Consider the following 14,229-nt stretch of genomic DNA (forward strand, 5'->3'; position numbering starts at 1 on the left):
ACTAAGAAGAACCTCACAAATCAGATTCTCCGGGAGTGACCAGCTGTGAAGACGTGTGTGTGATTGCTTTAACTATAGCAGAGGCAGTCTACGTGGGCAGCTAGGGTGGAGACCTACCTCTTTCAGTCTCTGCCAGGCCAAACACCCCCATTTCCCGTAACCACTCTGCTGACAGCCTTCAGGCTTAGCGGCATGGAGCAGAGTCCAACTATGGTGCGCCAAGGTCTGCACACTTCCATGAATACCAGGCAAAACTTGGACTCCTAAAGATCATGTGCTATCCTGCTGGCCCCTGACCCCCAAAAGGTCCCAGTCAAATGAAAACCCCCAGACTTTTTCCAAGTGAACTACAGCCCCGCCCAGCCTTTCCAAAACCTCTCTGAAGCTTCCAAACAAAACAGAGCTGACAGGGAATAGCCAAGGACAGTACAGGATCCTGACCCACTGCTCCTGCCTGGTCTGTGTACCCCAGAGCCTGAGAGTCAGGCCAGTCTGGGTGTCTGAACACACACTGCAATGCCTGCAGGTCCCACCTCGGCCTTTGATGTCCAAGGTCATATTTATGCTCATGTCTAGTCATGCCCAACTTAGAATTCAATAAACAAAAAGTGACCCTCCTCTCCTTAGGAACAGCTCTGATTAATTCACACAATGGAGGGGAACTCAGTGCTTTGGGGCCAGGGAGAAAGGGGGAAGAAATGAGAAAGAGACACCCATGTTCTGTTCTCTCAGATGTAAGCCCCCTGCTGCACTCCCAGGGCACTCTGGCTCTGGCAGCCACAACCCTGTCTGTTGCTCCTTGAAAGCCGACTGTGACAGTTTCGCACCTGCAGAATTAGGAAGCAGGCCCCTTGCTGGCTTTCTGGGGGCCCGGCTGCCCAGCCCAACCCAGCAGACATTTCCTGAGCAGAACAAAGTGCCTCCCCCAGACAGCCAGCAGGCTGGGCCTCAGCCCATTAACCTTCCCGGACTTCCTTGCCAGAGTTTCTGGAACCTGAGACCACAGACTAAGCGGGGATAAATAAGCAACCACAGGGCTCATGGGGCCAGGGAAGCGGGAGATGACAAAGGAATTTTGGGACCAAGTCTCTGACGCTTCCTCACACGCCCCTTTCTGGAGCCCACAGGCTTCTTTCTAGAGCTGTGGACACCCTTTTCCAGAGCCACACGGGTCTACTTCTGGAACCCCACTCTGCTTCCTAGACCCCCACCCTCCCGCCCCGCACACCTCTAACAGTCCTTCTGGAGCTTTGCCTGCTCTTCACAGAGAAGAATCTGCTGCAACAACTCACACCATCTGGACACCGAAGAAATACCACAGGAGAGGAAACCACACTTATGTTAATAATCACCACCCGGATTTCTTAGGGCCAAATTCTAACGGTGGCTCACCAGCTGGTTTGGGGGGCAAGCGTGGGCCCATCTGACTGTTCTGTGACAAGATGCTGTTCCACAAGCGCCTCCCAACCAGACACCCATGTGCATGGCTGTCTCAGATCCCAGACCATTACCGTGACTCACTGGGGCCCCTAAGCCATAAGCTCCCTATCTAACACCCCATTAGCACAGGGTTCATCACTGCATTCCTCTCCAACCACACTTGGCCACCAGCCACAGGGACACAACGCACATGGCCACCCTTTCATTCCCCCTCTATACCAGTCATAGGGCAGACCTCTCTGTCCCCTCTCAGACCTACTAAAGGGAGACCCCCACCCCAACCCTCCCAAACTTGCTTTCCGGCCTCACAGCCACCTTTATCTCTCTCCCCCTCACCCCTCCGTCACCCCATACCCTCTGGGCCCCAGGGTGAGCCTTGTCTGTGTCCCTGAAGCATAGACACATGCACAGAAGGCCCTCGTGACTGGATGCCAGTAAAGCTACATTGCTCCTGGATGCTGTTCAGTACTTGGTCAGTCCTCTGCTGGGGCCACTAACTCCCCCCACACACCTTGATCACCTCCTTGGAGTTCCCACTTGGACCAAGCAGGCCCATGAGCAGACACTTGGAGCAGAAACGCCGGTCCCAAGCCCCTGACCCCTTTGCCTTTCTGCAACATAAACTCCCCTCTTGGCTCAGACTCCTCCTTTCTCTCATGAGACCCCCCAAATATGCAAATCTTAGGTCTGCTCCAGCCCTCTTCTCCCTACACACCTGCCCTGCTTCCAGCCTTCCTCATCTTTCCTTGCCCGGCCCTTTCTCTTAAAGGTCTGCAGCCTGCTGCCCCCCCCCCCCACCCCCGCACTGAGGCCTCTAGCACAGCCCTCTCAACCCCCAGGCTCCCCCAGTCTCGCCTCCTTTCCCTTCTGTCACCCCCTCCCACTGTCTGTCTGCTCTTGTCCTCCCCAACCTCCCCCCAGCCCCACTCACACTGACACAATTCCAGGGGCCCTATCTCCCACCAGACCATTTTGCATGCTTCTGGCAAATGCCTTTCCTGAGGTCCAGGTCCAAAGGCATCCTCTCCCCTGCTCAACAACCTTCAACCTGCCCCATCACCCTCCAAGAAAGCACAACATCCTCAGCCTGGCTTCTGGGTCCTGCAGAACATGACCCCAACCCTCTGATCCACCCTCAGCTCCCCTGCTGCCCATATTTTATACCAATTCTCCAACCAAACAAGTTCTGCTATTTCCTCAGCCCGGTGACTACTTTCCAGCCTCTGAGCTCTTGCCCACTCTACTCTCTGGCTGGCAACTCTCTTCCCCAAGGACATGGGACAGACAAGAGGCCTCCCTGCCCACATGCTCCCCAGCACCACTCTCTCCACAGAGCCCTGAGACCTGCCCCACATCACAGTGTTTCAAGTGCCAGCTCATCCCTGCTCCTACCCAGGTCTGCAGGCTCCTCACACTCTAGTTAAGGGCTGAATGTGAACCATCTTCATATTTCCTAGGACAGCGGGAGGCACAAACCCTCCTGAAGAACAGTGTTTTCCCATCCCCTTTGCCTCTTATAAAACAGAATACTTTAATACTACTGAACTCTGCACATAAAGTGGCTAAGATGGTACATTTTATGTTATGTGTAACTTTTTCCATAATAAAAAAAAAAACAACACTGAAAATGAGGGAAAGAGAAGGGTTCAGTGAGACAGGTACAGCCAGACCCTGGTGCTGTCCAAAGTGGTTGAAGAGCGAGAGGGCTCAGTGTCCTGTCTTTCTGGCTTCATGGGGGGTTTGGAAATGGCAATGTTTTCTACATTAAGAAAGCAACTGGAAAGAAGGAAGGAAGGGAGGGAAGGAGGAAGGAAGCAAGGAAGAAAAGGCCTGTAAAGTACATTGTACATTTTAGGTGACAATCCCATGACTCCAAATACGAACGTGGACATGTTAACCCGTGTTCCTACAGGAGGAAGTGGAAAGCTTTCAGAAGGCAACACTCAAAAGTGAGTTACCTTTTCTGGTCTAAGGTCTAAGACTTGGGCAAAAACAAATATTGTTTTGGCACACACCGGCTTGCGCACGCACCCAGAGAACGAACATGTTGTGTTGAACATCCACTTAAGGTAATTCACAGGTCAGGCCACTGGGACTTCCAGCCAATCGGATGATGGCTCTGAGCCTGGTGTGGCAACCTTCGTGCTTTGGAAAGGACAGGAGAAGTGGGTACCTGTATCACTGGTCCAGCCTGTGCATCCCCAGTCTCACATCACAGCCACTCCATGACGGCAGAGAGGGTTGTAGGACAAAGATCACCCTGTCTGTTCAATTGTGGAAGAAGTCCAAACAAGTGGATGGCCTTGAGTCCTGTACCTACAACCTCAGATACCTCCGCTACGGCGGTCCTTGCTGCTCATCCACAAGAAAACGCAAAACTCTGCAAATGCAGCATGCTACCCAAAGCACTGGCTGCTCTTCTCCCTTGAGCAGAGGCCTCAGTCAGCTCAACCTCTTGGGGACTTGGGGTCCAGCCACCACCCACGCCTGGCACCAAAAGGCTTAAGGAAGAAGCTCTGAAAACATCACGCTAAGTAAAACAATCCAGACACAAAAAGACAAGTGCTATTATGAGTCCACTTATATGAGGTCCCTAGAGCGGAAAGGAGAATGGTGGGTGCCAGCAGCTGGGGGTAGGGGGAACGGGGAGCTGCTGTTTAATGGGGACAGAGTTCCCGTCTGGGAAGATGAAAACGTTCTGGAGATGGATGGTGGTGATGGCTGGATGACATGGTAAAAGCACTTAATGCCAATGAACTGGACACTTCATGGTTCAAACAATATATTTTATGTTCTATATATCTTACCACAATAAAAAACAGGGTGGGGGAGCAGCGCCTAGAGGAAAACCACAGCCCTAGAGGTCCACAGATGGAAAGGGCTGCCTCTGAGCAAGCAGGTCCCTCATGGACAAACCCGTGAGGTGGAGCCTCAGGCTGGCGGCAGGATGAAGCTGAACTGCCCTGGCTCCTTTTCCTGGTGAGCCCAGCAAACTCCCAGCCACCACTTGGCTTCCGGCATCCCATTCCCCCCAGGGCTCTTCCCCAAGGAAAAGGAGACTCCACCAGTCCCTCCAGAACCTCCACACACAGGGTTGACCAAGGTCCCCATGAACCAGCAGAGTGGGTCAGGGCCCAACCAGCCATGTACCAAAACACCGCCTGGAACATTACTCAGCTGCCAAAAGGAATGAGGTGGTGCTGAAATGCGACAACATGGATGAACCCTGAAACCTTACTCTGACAAAAAAGGCCACGTTACACAATCCCATTCAGGTGAATGTCCCAAAAAGGCAGAGTTACAGAGACAGAAAGTAGAGTGGTGGGGGCCAGGGCCTGTGGGAGAGAGGGGGTCATGGTGGCTAAACGGAGCAGTTTTCTTTTGAGGTGATGGAAAAATTTTCTCAAATTAGACAGTGGTGATGGTTGCGTAACTCTGTGAATATACCAAAAAACACTGAATTGCACTCTTTAAACGAGTGAATTCTGTGGTGTGGATTCTACCTCAGCCATTGAAAAAACACCACCACCAGTCAGGAACATAGCTCCTCATTTACAGGTGAAGGGAGGGAAACCAGGGAATTAGCTGCCTCCCATCATAGCAGGCCCGAGACAGGATGGAAACCGCACACACCTCTAGGTCTCCAAGCAAGATTTTCTGGAGCTCTTAAAAAGACAGCGAGGAGGGGGAGCCTGGGGGGCTCAGTCGGTTAAGTGTCCAACTTCGGCTCGGGTCATGATCTCGCAGTTTGTGAGTTCGAGCCCTGAGTTGGGCTCTGTGCTGACAGCTCAGAGCCTGAAACCTGCTGCAGATTCTGTGTCTCCTTCTCCCTCTGCCCTTCCCCCACACTCTCTCTCTCAAAAATAAACACTTACAAAATAAACATTTCAAAGACAGTGAAGAGAAAAAGAGACAGAGCTCTGCCTGCCCCAGGTGTGCTACAGCTCCAGCTGCCCCAGCCCCTCAAGGGGGGGGTCAGGTGTGGCTGGGGAACAGCAGATGGCAGTGGTCACTGTGGGCCACCCTGACTGCCCCTGAGGCTCTGGGGGAACATCGCCTAGCTCTTCCCCACGCCCCACAGCTCACAATGCGAGCCAGCTCCTCACCCACCCTCCTGCTCCAGGGGCTGCCCCCCGCACACCTCACATCACCCTGCCAGGGCCGGGGCCAGCTCTCCAGTATCCTCCCCAACTGTACACAAAGCAACACCCTCTGGTCTGTGCAGCCTTAGGCAATCTGCAGATAGAGCCTGCATATGACAAAGCATTAGTAATTTTCAGGGCTTCCCGTCTTCCTCCTTTATTTCCTATTAAAATAAGAAAGTCTGTGGTTTTCATTTCCTCTCTTGAGGCCTCACAATAACTGAAAGTGAGAACAAAGTGGTTCTAAGCCTTTCCTCCACAAACTTGGTTGGGGGGGGGGGGACTCTATGAGAAAAATTAAGGTCTGTCTCTTCCTCCAGCCTCTAGTTTCTGAGGCCCCCCAAAGCCATAAGGCCACACAATCGGGAACACTGCAAGAGGACCTCACTCTACACAACTAGTGGGTGGATGTGGCCCCAGCATGGAGGGCTCGGCAACATCGGTGTGTAGCCCCAGGTAGCCTGGGCTGATGGCACATCATAGCAGAGGAAGTAGCGAAAGCTTCATTTGCGGCCATGATGCAGAAAAGATATATGCTGTACATTTAGGATGTAAGAACTCCACTCGACGCCCAAAGATACACTATGAGAGGGAAAAGATGGGGCCCACGGCCATGGCAGACCCCTGGAACCCCTGGAGCTCATACTGGGCACTCTTGCCGAGCCAAGTGGGTAAAATGGCCTGCACCTACTGAATTATGCATTTCTCCTTTAAAATCTCTTGCTAAATGGCACTCAATCAACCTGCATTAGATGCCTAAGAGGGAGACTTCATGAGACCAGACAAGGGGCCAGACCCCCAGGGACCACTCGCTCTATGCACTCATGTTCCCTCAAAGTCTCCCAAGGAAGGGGCCATGGTCTCCAGCCCACAGAATAAACACCCTGTGCAGGACCACACCCTGGATCTACCTTTAATGTCTGCATTTTCTCCCCGGACTAGGTTGACATACATTGCCTCTAGATTGCTTCTAGAATATCTACCTTGTCACTTGCAAGTATATATGTATATATATGATATGCAGAGAATCTCTTCCTGCTCTACGGGCATGCCAAATGACTCTAGCAGCATATATTTTTTTTAATGTTTATTTATTTATTTTGAGAGAGAGTGAGATAGCGAGCAGGGGAGGGGAAGAGAAAGAGGGAGACACAGAATCCCATGCAGGCTCTGCACTGTCACCACAGACCTCCACACAGAGCGTCAGCCCACGAGCCATGAGATCACGACCTGAGCTGAAATCAAGAGTCAGACATTTAACTGACTAAGCCACCCAGGCACCCCTCCAGCAGCATATTTTAAAAAGAGCACACCAAGCCTTTAAAATGAAGTCAATCTTCAAAGGATCTTCAAAGGCTCTTCTTAAGGCAACAGAAGTACTCTGAGTGGCAATTCCCTTGGCCTGCTCTATCCCTGGATTTGCTGTGGTTGGAGCAGCAGGTCTCTCCCTATCCTTCTAGTGTTCCCTTGCATCTCTTGGCCAGCCAGAAATAGTTCCTTCCTAGTGCTCCTTGGGCCATGCACTGACCCTCCATGCATGTGGCCAGCATCTCTGTCACGTCTTCTCAGTCAGGCCTTGTGCCTCTGCACCTCTTGGAACCTGCTCACAGCAGAGCACCGTTAGCCTCCACCAACCCCCACTCTCAGCCCTTGACCGCTGGGTAGAAAAAGCAGACAGGCAGTGTCCTCGAACATTTTTGTCCTCTTGGGCCCTTTGTCACATGACCTGCTACAGGAATGAATCTTAGCAAAGTGCCTCAGGAGGATGTAGGGAGAGTGAGGAAATTTCCTGAGATATTTGTAAAATAAAAGAGAAAAAGGACATTTCTTGAGTGGCTGATACATTCACGGACCTGCCTAAAGGCTGGGACCAGACGATTCCTATCACGGCACTTAGCTTTATGTGGCTGTCTCGCCAGCAGACCGAAAATGACCTGCTGGGAAGCCTGTTGCCTGACACTCAGCACCATTCCTGCCTGAAACGTGTTTGCTGAACATCCCTTCCACCTACTGGGCAGGGGGGTCACTCTGTGACCACTCTCCTGTGATTGGTATCACCCCATGGTCTGAGGAGAGAGGCCAGCACCAGCCCCTCCACCAACCGCTTGACCTTGGGCAAGTATGTTTGTCTCACAACCCCTCAGATCCAGTCAGTTGATGGCATACAATTAAGTTCATAATCTCGCTCCAGCCACGGCACAAGAATGTTGAGGGCACATGAAACAGCCTCCACCAAAGGTGTAGTTACTACACAGGTGAGGCATCACAGTCTTTCTGCACCAGACCTCAGCAGGCACATCTTTGAACCCGCCAGCCATGTCTCCCTTGGGCGCCGGCCACCATCCCTGTCCAGTCATTTTGCAAGGTCACAGTAGCAAGTGCTAGAATCCAAGACAGCTAATTAGCAGGCCCCAGTCTGAGGACTCAGGAAGCTCTCTAAGGTTGAACAGGGGAAGAGCAAGCCTCAGCAAAGAAGGAAAAATCATCTCCAGATAATTTCCAAAGCTTTTCCTTCCTGGGGCACATGTATCACTGGGCCCCCGAAAATCCAGTGCCACTTACCTGATGGGGTTAAGTGAAATTAAGAACAGGGAAGGGTCTGAGCAAACAGAGACCTCAGAGAAAGGGTCTCATTTCTTCTCTAACCCACAAACACCCACAAAACCCAAAACACAGACAGATCCACATGGGCTCGGTACACCACTATCTCATCAAACATGGTTAAGAGCCTAGACTGAGGCATGTCCTAGGACACCAAGGTAGGACCTTGTCTTAAGGATTTCACTATCCTGGAGAAGGAAGTCAGAGAGACACAAGATTAACAGGAAATAGCTGCAAACATACAGTGGAAGAAAGATATACAATTAGGGAAGACGCCAGGACATCACAAAGATTTTGTTTTAGTGTGTTCGTTTTTATTTTACTTTTTTTAAAATTAAAAGAAGAATTGTGTGTGTGTGTGTGTGTGTGTGTGTGTGTGTGTGTGTGTTTAAAGACAAGGCCCCTGGAGATTAGCCTTTCCACAAATCTGTGAATAAAGGCGAGAGAGAATTTCCTTAGAGACAGTACCCAGCACACAGTAGATACTTAATAAATACTTCTGAGTGACTGAATGGGGAGAGGTGGTTGCCTTGGTAACAGAAAGGTAGGTAGAAAGCAGGATAAAAAAGATATGGGAAGAGCTGTGCTAATAACCTAAAATTTTAAAGAAAAAAAAATCGAATAGGACAAAAGGATCTTAGCAATAACGTGGTCCAACCACTAACCTGTTAGGCAAGGAGCGAGATGTGGCAACCCGTAGAACTTTAGGACACAGCCCTCCTGATGCCAGGCTGTGTTTTCTTGGCTCTATGAGGCTCCCGTTCAACACATTACTCAAATTCTTCCTGAAACACAGCCGGTAGGCTAGCACAGGCTCCATCTCTCATTGTCATGGCAGCCTTTCCTCTGTTGCCCAATGAGGGACTCATGGAGTGAGTCCAATACTTCAAAACATGACTGCATTTGGAGATGGGGTCTTTAAAGAGGTGGTTAACTTAAAATGGGGTGGTTAGGGTAGGCCTTAACTCAAATGAATTGTGTCCTTATAAGAAGAGGACATTTTGGACACATGGAGATGCATCAGGGGTACACAGGAACAGAGGGATGACCATGTGAAGAGGCGGGGTGGGGGGGGAAGAGCAGCAGGGGAGCATTTGCAAACCAAGCCAAGGACAGAGGCCTCCGAGAAAACCAACCCTGACAGCACCTTGATCTTGGAATACTAGCCTCTAGAAATAAAAATTCCTGTTACTTAAACCATCTGCTGTTTTGTTATAGCAGCCCTAGCAAACTAATACAAGGGGCCACTTTACAAACGTGGGTGTGAAAGCCAAGGAAATATCACCATCACTAACAGGTGTTTTCCTAAAGAGAACATACCTATTAAGATTAGAAACGGGAATTAAGGATGAGACTACTGCTCCCGGCAACTTCAAAACCCTACTTGAGTGAAATAAACCAGACACAGAAGGACAGATATTACAGGATTCCACTTATATGAGGGACCGAGGGACCAATTCACGGGGACAGAGAGTAGATTGGTGGTTGCCAGGGGCTGGGCTGGAGAGATGATGAGTTAGTGCTGAACCGGGACAGAGTTTCAGTTTTGCAAGATAAAAAAGTTCTGGACATGGATGGTGGTGATGGTTGCACAATGTGAATGTATTTAATGACACTGAACGGCAAACTTAACAATGGCTAAAATGGTGCATTTTGGGGCGCCTGGGTGGCTCAGTTGGTTAAGCGTCCAACTTCGGCTCAGGTCACGATCTCACAGTTTGTGGGTTCGAGCCCTGCACTGGGCTCTGTGCTGACAGCTCAGAGTCTGGAGCCTGCTTCGGAATCTGTGTCTCCCTCTCTCTCTGCCCCTCCTCTGCTCATGCTCTGTCTCTCTCGGTCTCAAAAATAAATAAAACATTAAAAAAATTTTTTAAGTAAAAAAATAAAAAATAAAAAACAAAATGGTGCATTTTGTTACATATGTTTTACCATAATAAAATAAATAGACCTATCACATGTTATACAAGTAACATTTTTCTCAATGTTTCATTTTTTTGAGAGACAGTGAGCAAGAGCAAGCAGGGGAGGGCACACAGAGAGAGAGAGAGAGAGAGAGAGCGAAAGAGAGAGAGAGAGAGAGGAGAGAAAGAATCCCAAGCAGCCTCTGCATTGTCAGTGCAGAGCCCAACATGGGGCCCGAACCCACAAAGTATGAGATCATGACCTGAGCTGAAATCAAGAGTCAGACACTTATCCAACTGAGCCATCCAGGGTGCCCCACTTAAGTAACATTTTAATTTAAATTACTACATTGCTTTCAAAGCAGAAAACAAACAAACTAAAAACCCAAAACAAAATCCTACATGACTGTATTCTAGTCAGGGGGAGGGACCCCAATGAAATTCATAATAAATAAATCCACCACCCCTACTACCTCCTGAACCTTGATCTAAAAAGCAGCCACAGTCAAAACTCAGGCCTAATGTTTGACAACCTGAGCACACTTGAAAATGCCCATCTATTCGTTGTGAATGAGGAACCCCTCAAACCACAGGGGTGAGCTGCAGATAGGTGAGCTGCCTCAGGCACTGCCGGGTCTTCTCCCAAGCGGGCTGAGCTTATGGTTCACCTAGATGCTTTGTCCTAATAAAGGCAGCAGTCACATACACAGGGCCACAGGACTCCTGGCCAGCGAGGGGAGGTGGCTACAGAAGCCTGAGACAAAAGGGAGGAATGGAAAAGGCACATTCCCTCCCTAGAGCCACACAAATCGACAGCATTCCCAGCTAGCTCCTTCTTTAGTGAATTATTTAGTGAAATATTTCATTCCCAAAACAAGGAAGTCATCCTTCCAGAATTGGAAAACCCTTATAATATTTGAACTAGACTCTGCTTCCACCCTGTTGATGACTCAATGGTCTCAGACTCTACCTGGTTGGTTCTGTCCACTCTGCCTCTGCTCACGAGAGGAGTCTATACTCAGTTCAAAGGTGACCACAGGCTCTGATGTAAAGAGATGACGATCGAGCCAATGCAAGGCCTGAGTGACCTTTTCCTGGCCCAGAGTTACTCAATCTAACTGGTGGCTGATCCATTCAATCACCCAAGGGAAAAACAAAGCAATGATCATTCTGGTGACACCACACTGCCACAATCCAAAGAGAAAATTAAACTGCTTAACAGAGATGTGAACACATAGGGCAGCAACTCACATGAAAGCCCATAAAGAAACATAAGACATGGGGTCAGATCTCACAAATGATACTTGGAAAGGGGCCGAGGGACACCGGGGCTGAGTGTTCAGATCAAGAATTCCTCAGACCTGCAGGGCGCCTGGCTGACTCAGTTGGCAGAGTGTGTGACTCTTGATCTTGGGGTTATAAGTTCAAGCCTCTCATTAGGTACAGAGATTACTTAAAAATAATTTTAAAATCTTAAAAAAAAAAAAAAAAAAAAGAATTCCTCAGACCAGAAGAGTAAAGGCTCTTGGGTTGTCTGGTCTCTCTTGTGAAAGGGCTCACCAAAGGTCTCAGAAAGGGAAGTTCAAGGACAGGGATGGAGTTAGAGACAAATACAGGAGGTAAGATGCTTCCTAACTTCTCAAATCCACAACCTAACCCTGTAGCTGTGAAAAGGCAGAAGGGATCTTCCAGTAAGTGCTATGTGTACGGCTCTGAGCCAGGCTTCCTGGGAGATCCGGAAATGAACCAGGGATCCCTGCCTTCAAAATACAACACGGTCTGTTCTACCATGGGGATGAACCTTGAGGATACTATGCTAAGTGAAATAAGCCAGACACAGAGGAACAGATCCAGTGTGATTTCGTTTATATGAGGTACTAAGAGTAGTCAAATCATAGAAACAGAAAGCACAGTGGTGGTTTTTAGAAGCTCAAGGAGAGGAAATGGGGAGCTGCCGTTCAGGAGGGAGAGAGTTTCAGTTGGGGAAGATGAAAAGAGTTCTGGAAATGGATGGTGGAAATGGTTACACAGCAGTATATGTTTAATGCCACTGAACTAGACATGTAAAAATGGCTAAAATGGGTTAAGATGGTAAATTCAGTTATGTGTCTTTTATCACAGTAAAAAATAAATAAATAAATAAAACACCACAGTCCAGAGTTAGAGGGCTGACATGGGTACCCCAGAGCCTTTGCTCCCACCACTCCTCAGGGCAGCCAGCTTTCCCCACTCTTTGCCACTAGACATGTACGGACAGGTGAGGCCTCTCTCCAGTTCTGCTGCCTCCGGAAGCTTCCCTGATCTCACTCTCTCTGAACACATAAACGATGTATGTGTGTGCTCCTGTCTCCCATTAACCTGTAAGCTCCCGGATGGCAAGGACTACACTCTCTCTTTCTATGTCGCCTGCATGGTAGAAAGGGAAGGGCTCGCACACAGCAGGGCTCACGGCTGGTGGGCCCTGAGTGTGTGCAGGGGAAGCACCCCTGGACCAATCCAGTCATGATTTTCAGGTTCAGTGTAGGGCGATGCAGAGAACACCCTAAGGTGGCCACGTTCCAGAAGGAACGCATTTGCATTCCCGCAGGGACCCGGAACCCCTGGAATCCTAGCTCTGCCACTTCCTGGTTTCATCTTCAGCTATGGTTGGGCAGACCCATCACAGGGTGATGTAAGAGCCTGCGAGGGGCCCTGCATGAGGCACACCGTCCTCATGCCTGGCACAAAGTGGCAGGTGGTCATTTCAGCTTCTTCCCTCGACACCAGGGGCCCTCAACTCAAAAATATGAGAGCACACACATCCAAAGGGATGCTGAGGCTATTAGATCCGGGTCTCCATGTCTGCTGCTGCTGTGAAAAATTAGGGTGCTTCCACTCCCTTCCACGCTGTGATTTTCCTCTTTGTCCCTCTGCAGGGCGCAGCCCTGGCCAGCAGGCCCCACGGCTGTCTAAAGAACATCAGTAAACAGTTTGGAAAGAGACAGATGGCTTTGCCAGCACAGGTTCCCTCCTTCCCCTCCAGCCACTACCCTCAGAGGAGTGCTGAGCACAGAGCTGAAGACTCCCAGAGCTAAAACCTAACAGGAGAGAAAACATGGGGCCTTGAAGACATTCAGAGAAAGATCCAGAAAGTCCTCAGAGTGGGGTCCGAGTTGTAAAATTAACCCTGCAGCCATTTTCTGAGAGCCTACCGTGGGTTACACACAGAGCCAGGGTCTCACGCTGGCAGCAGCTGTATGAGAGAGAGCCCAGAGGAGTCGAAGAGAAGCGGAAGAGAGCCCAAAGGGCAACCTACTGAGAACACATTCGGTCCGACTGGTCCCCACTTTCTGGAAACTCAGAATTCACCATCAGTAAGAGAATACAGTTCAGATTGCAGGTCTCCATGAAAACCTCTCATTTTCTTTATTGAGCACGTTCTCCCGCATCCCGGTGCGGGATCCCGGCCAGTTCAAGCTGGCTGGCTCCGTCGACAGCTGGCCAGACAAGGCTGGTGCCCGGTGACCACAGGGCAATCCTCCAGACCCCAGAGGAACCGCTCTGCCTGCAAAGCAGGCTTCTAAATACTACAGCCTTCCACCCCCAGCAAGGGACCCAGGGGATGCAACTGGGTCCGGCCACAGGTCTGAGCAGCAGGCCGCAGCCACCCCAAGCTGCAAATGGAAGATCAGCAACTGGCTGTATCTAAAACAAACAGGACAGAGCACTGATCACAAAAAGGCCTCTTGACAGAGCCAAAAATAGCCTTACTTGTTTCAAGAGGATTCTCAGGACCGAAGCACATACAACTCCATCAGCAGAAAAAGAAAAATCAATGGAGCAGAAAACCAGATCAGCCCAACAGGGACTGGGACTCCAAGAGATTCCCCACAGCCACACACACACACACACACACACACACACACAGCCCATCCAAACCCCACACCCGCCCCACCCTCTTCTTACTCCAATCTTACAAACTGTGCCTGGATCTTAAAACCCAGTCCCATCACCCCCAAAGTTATATACACAATTCTATGGGTTTGATCCCAAGAGTCAGACCACGGATTAGGAGGCGAAAATGAGCACCAGTGTATACTCATCCTCGGGAAGCCAAGGAAGCAAGAGTGCACTGAAGGATCAGAAAATGAAGCGGGGGTATGATG

The 14,229-nt window shown here is 50.0% G+C and overlaps 1 protein-coding gene across 3 annotated transcripts in view; it reads right to left on the reverse strand.

Annotated features, from left to right (window-relative positions):
* The window catches only part of BCR (BCR activator of RhoGEF and GTPase), a 128,177-nt gene that overhangs the window by 111,770 nt on the left and 2,178 nt on the right, over positions 1-14,229 (reverse strand). The window lies entirely within an intron of this gene.

This window comes from Prionailurus bengalensis, chromosome D3, assembly GCF_016509475.1.
Source record: "Prionailurus bengalensis isolate Pbe53 chromosome D3, Fcat_Pben_1.1_paternal_pri, whole genome shotgun sequence".
NCBI classification, from domain to species: domain Eukaryota; kingdom Metazoa; phylum Chordata; class Mammalia; order Carnivora; family Felidae; genus Prionailurus; species Prionailurus bengalensis.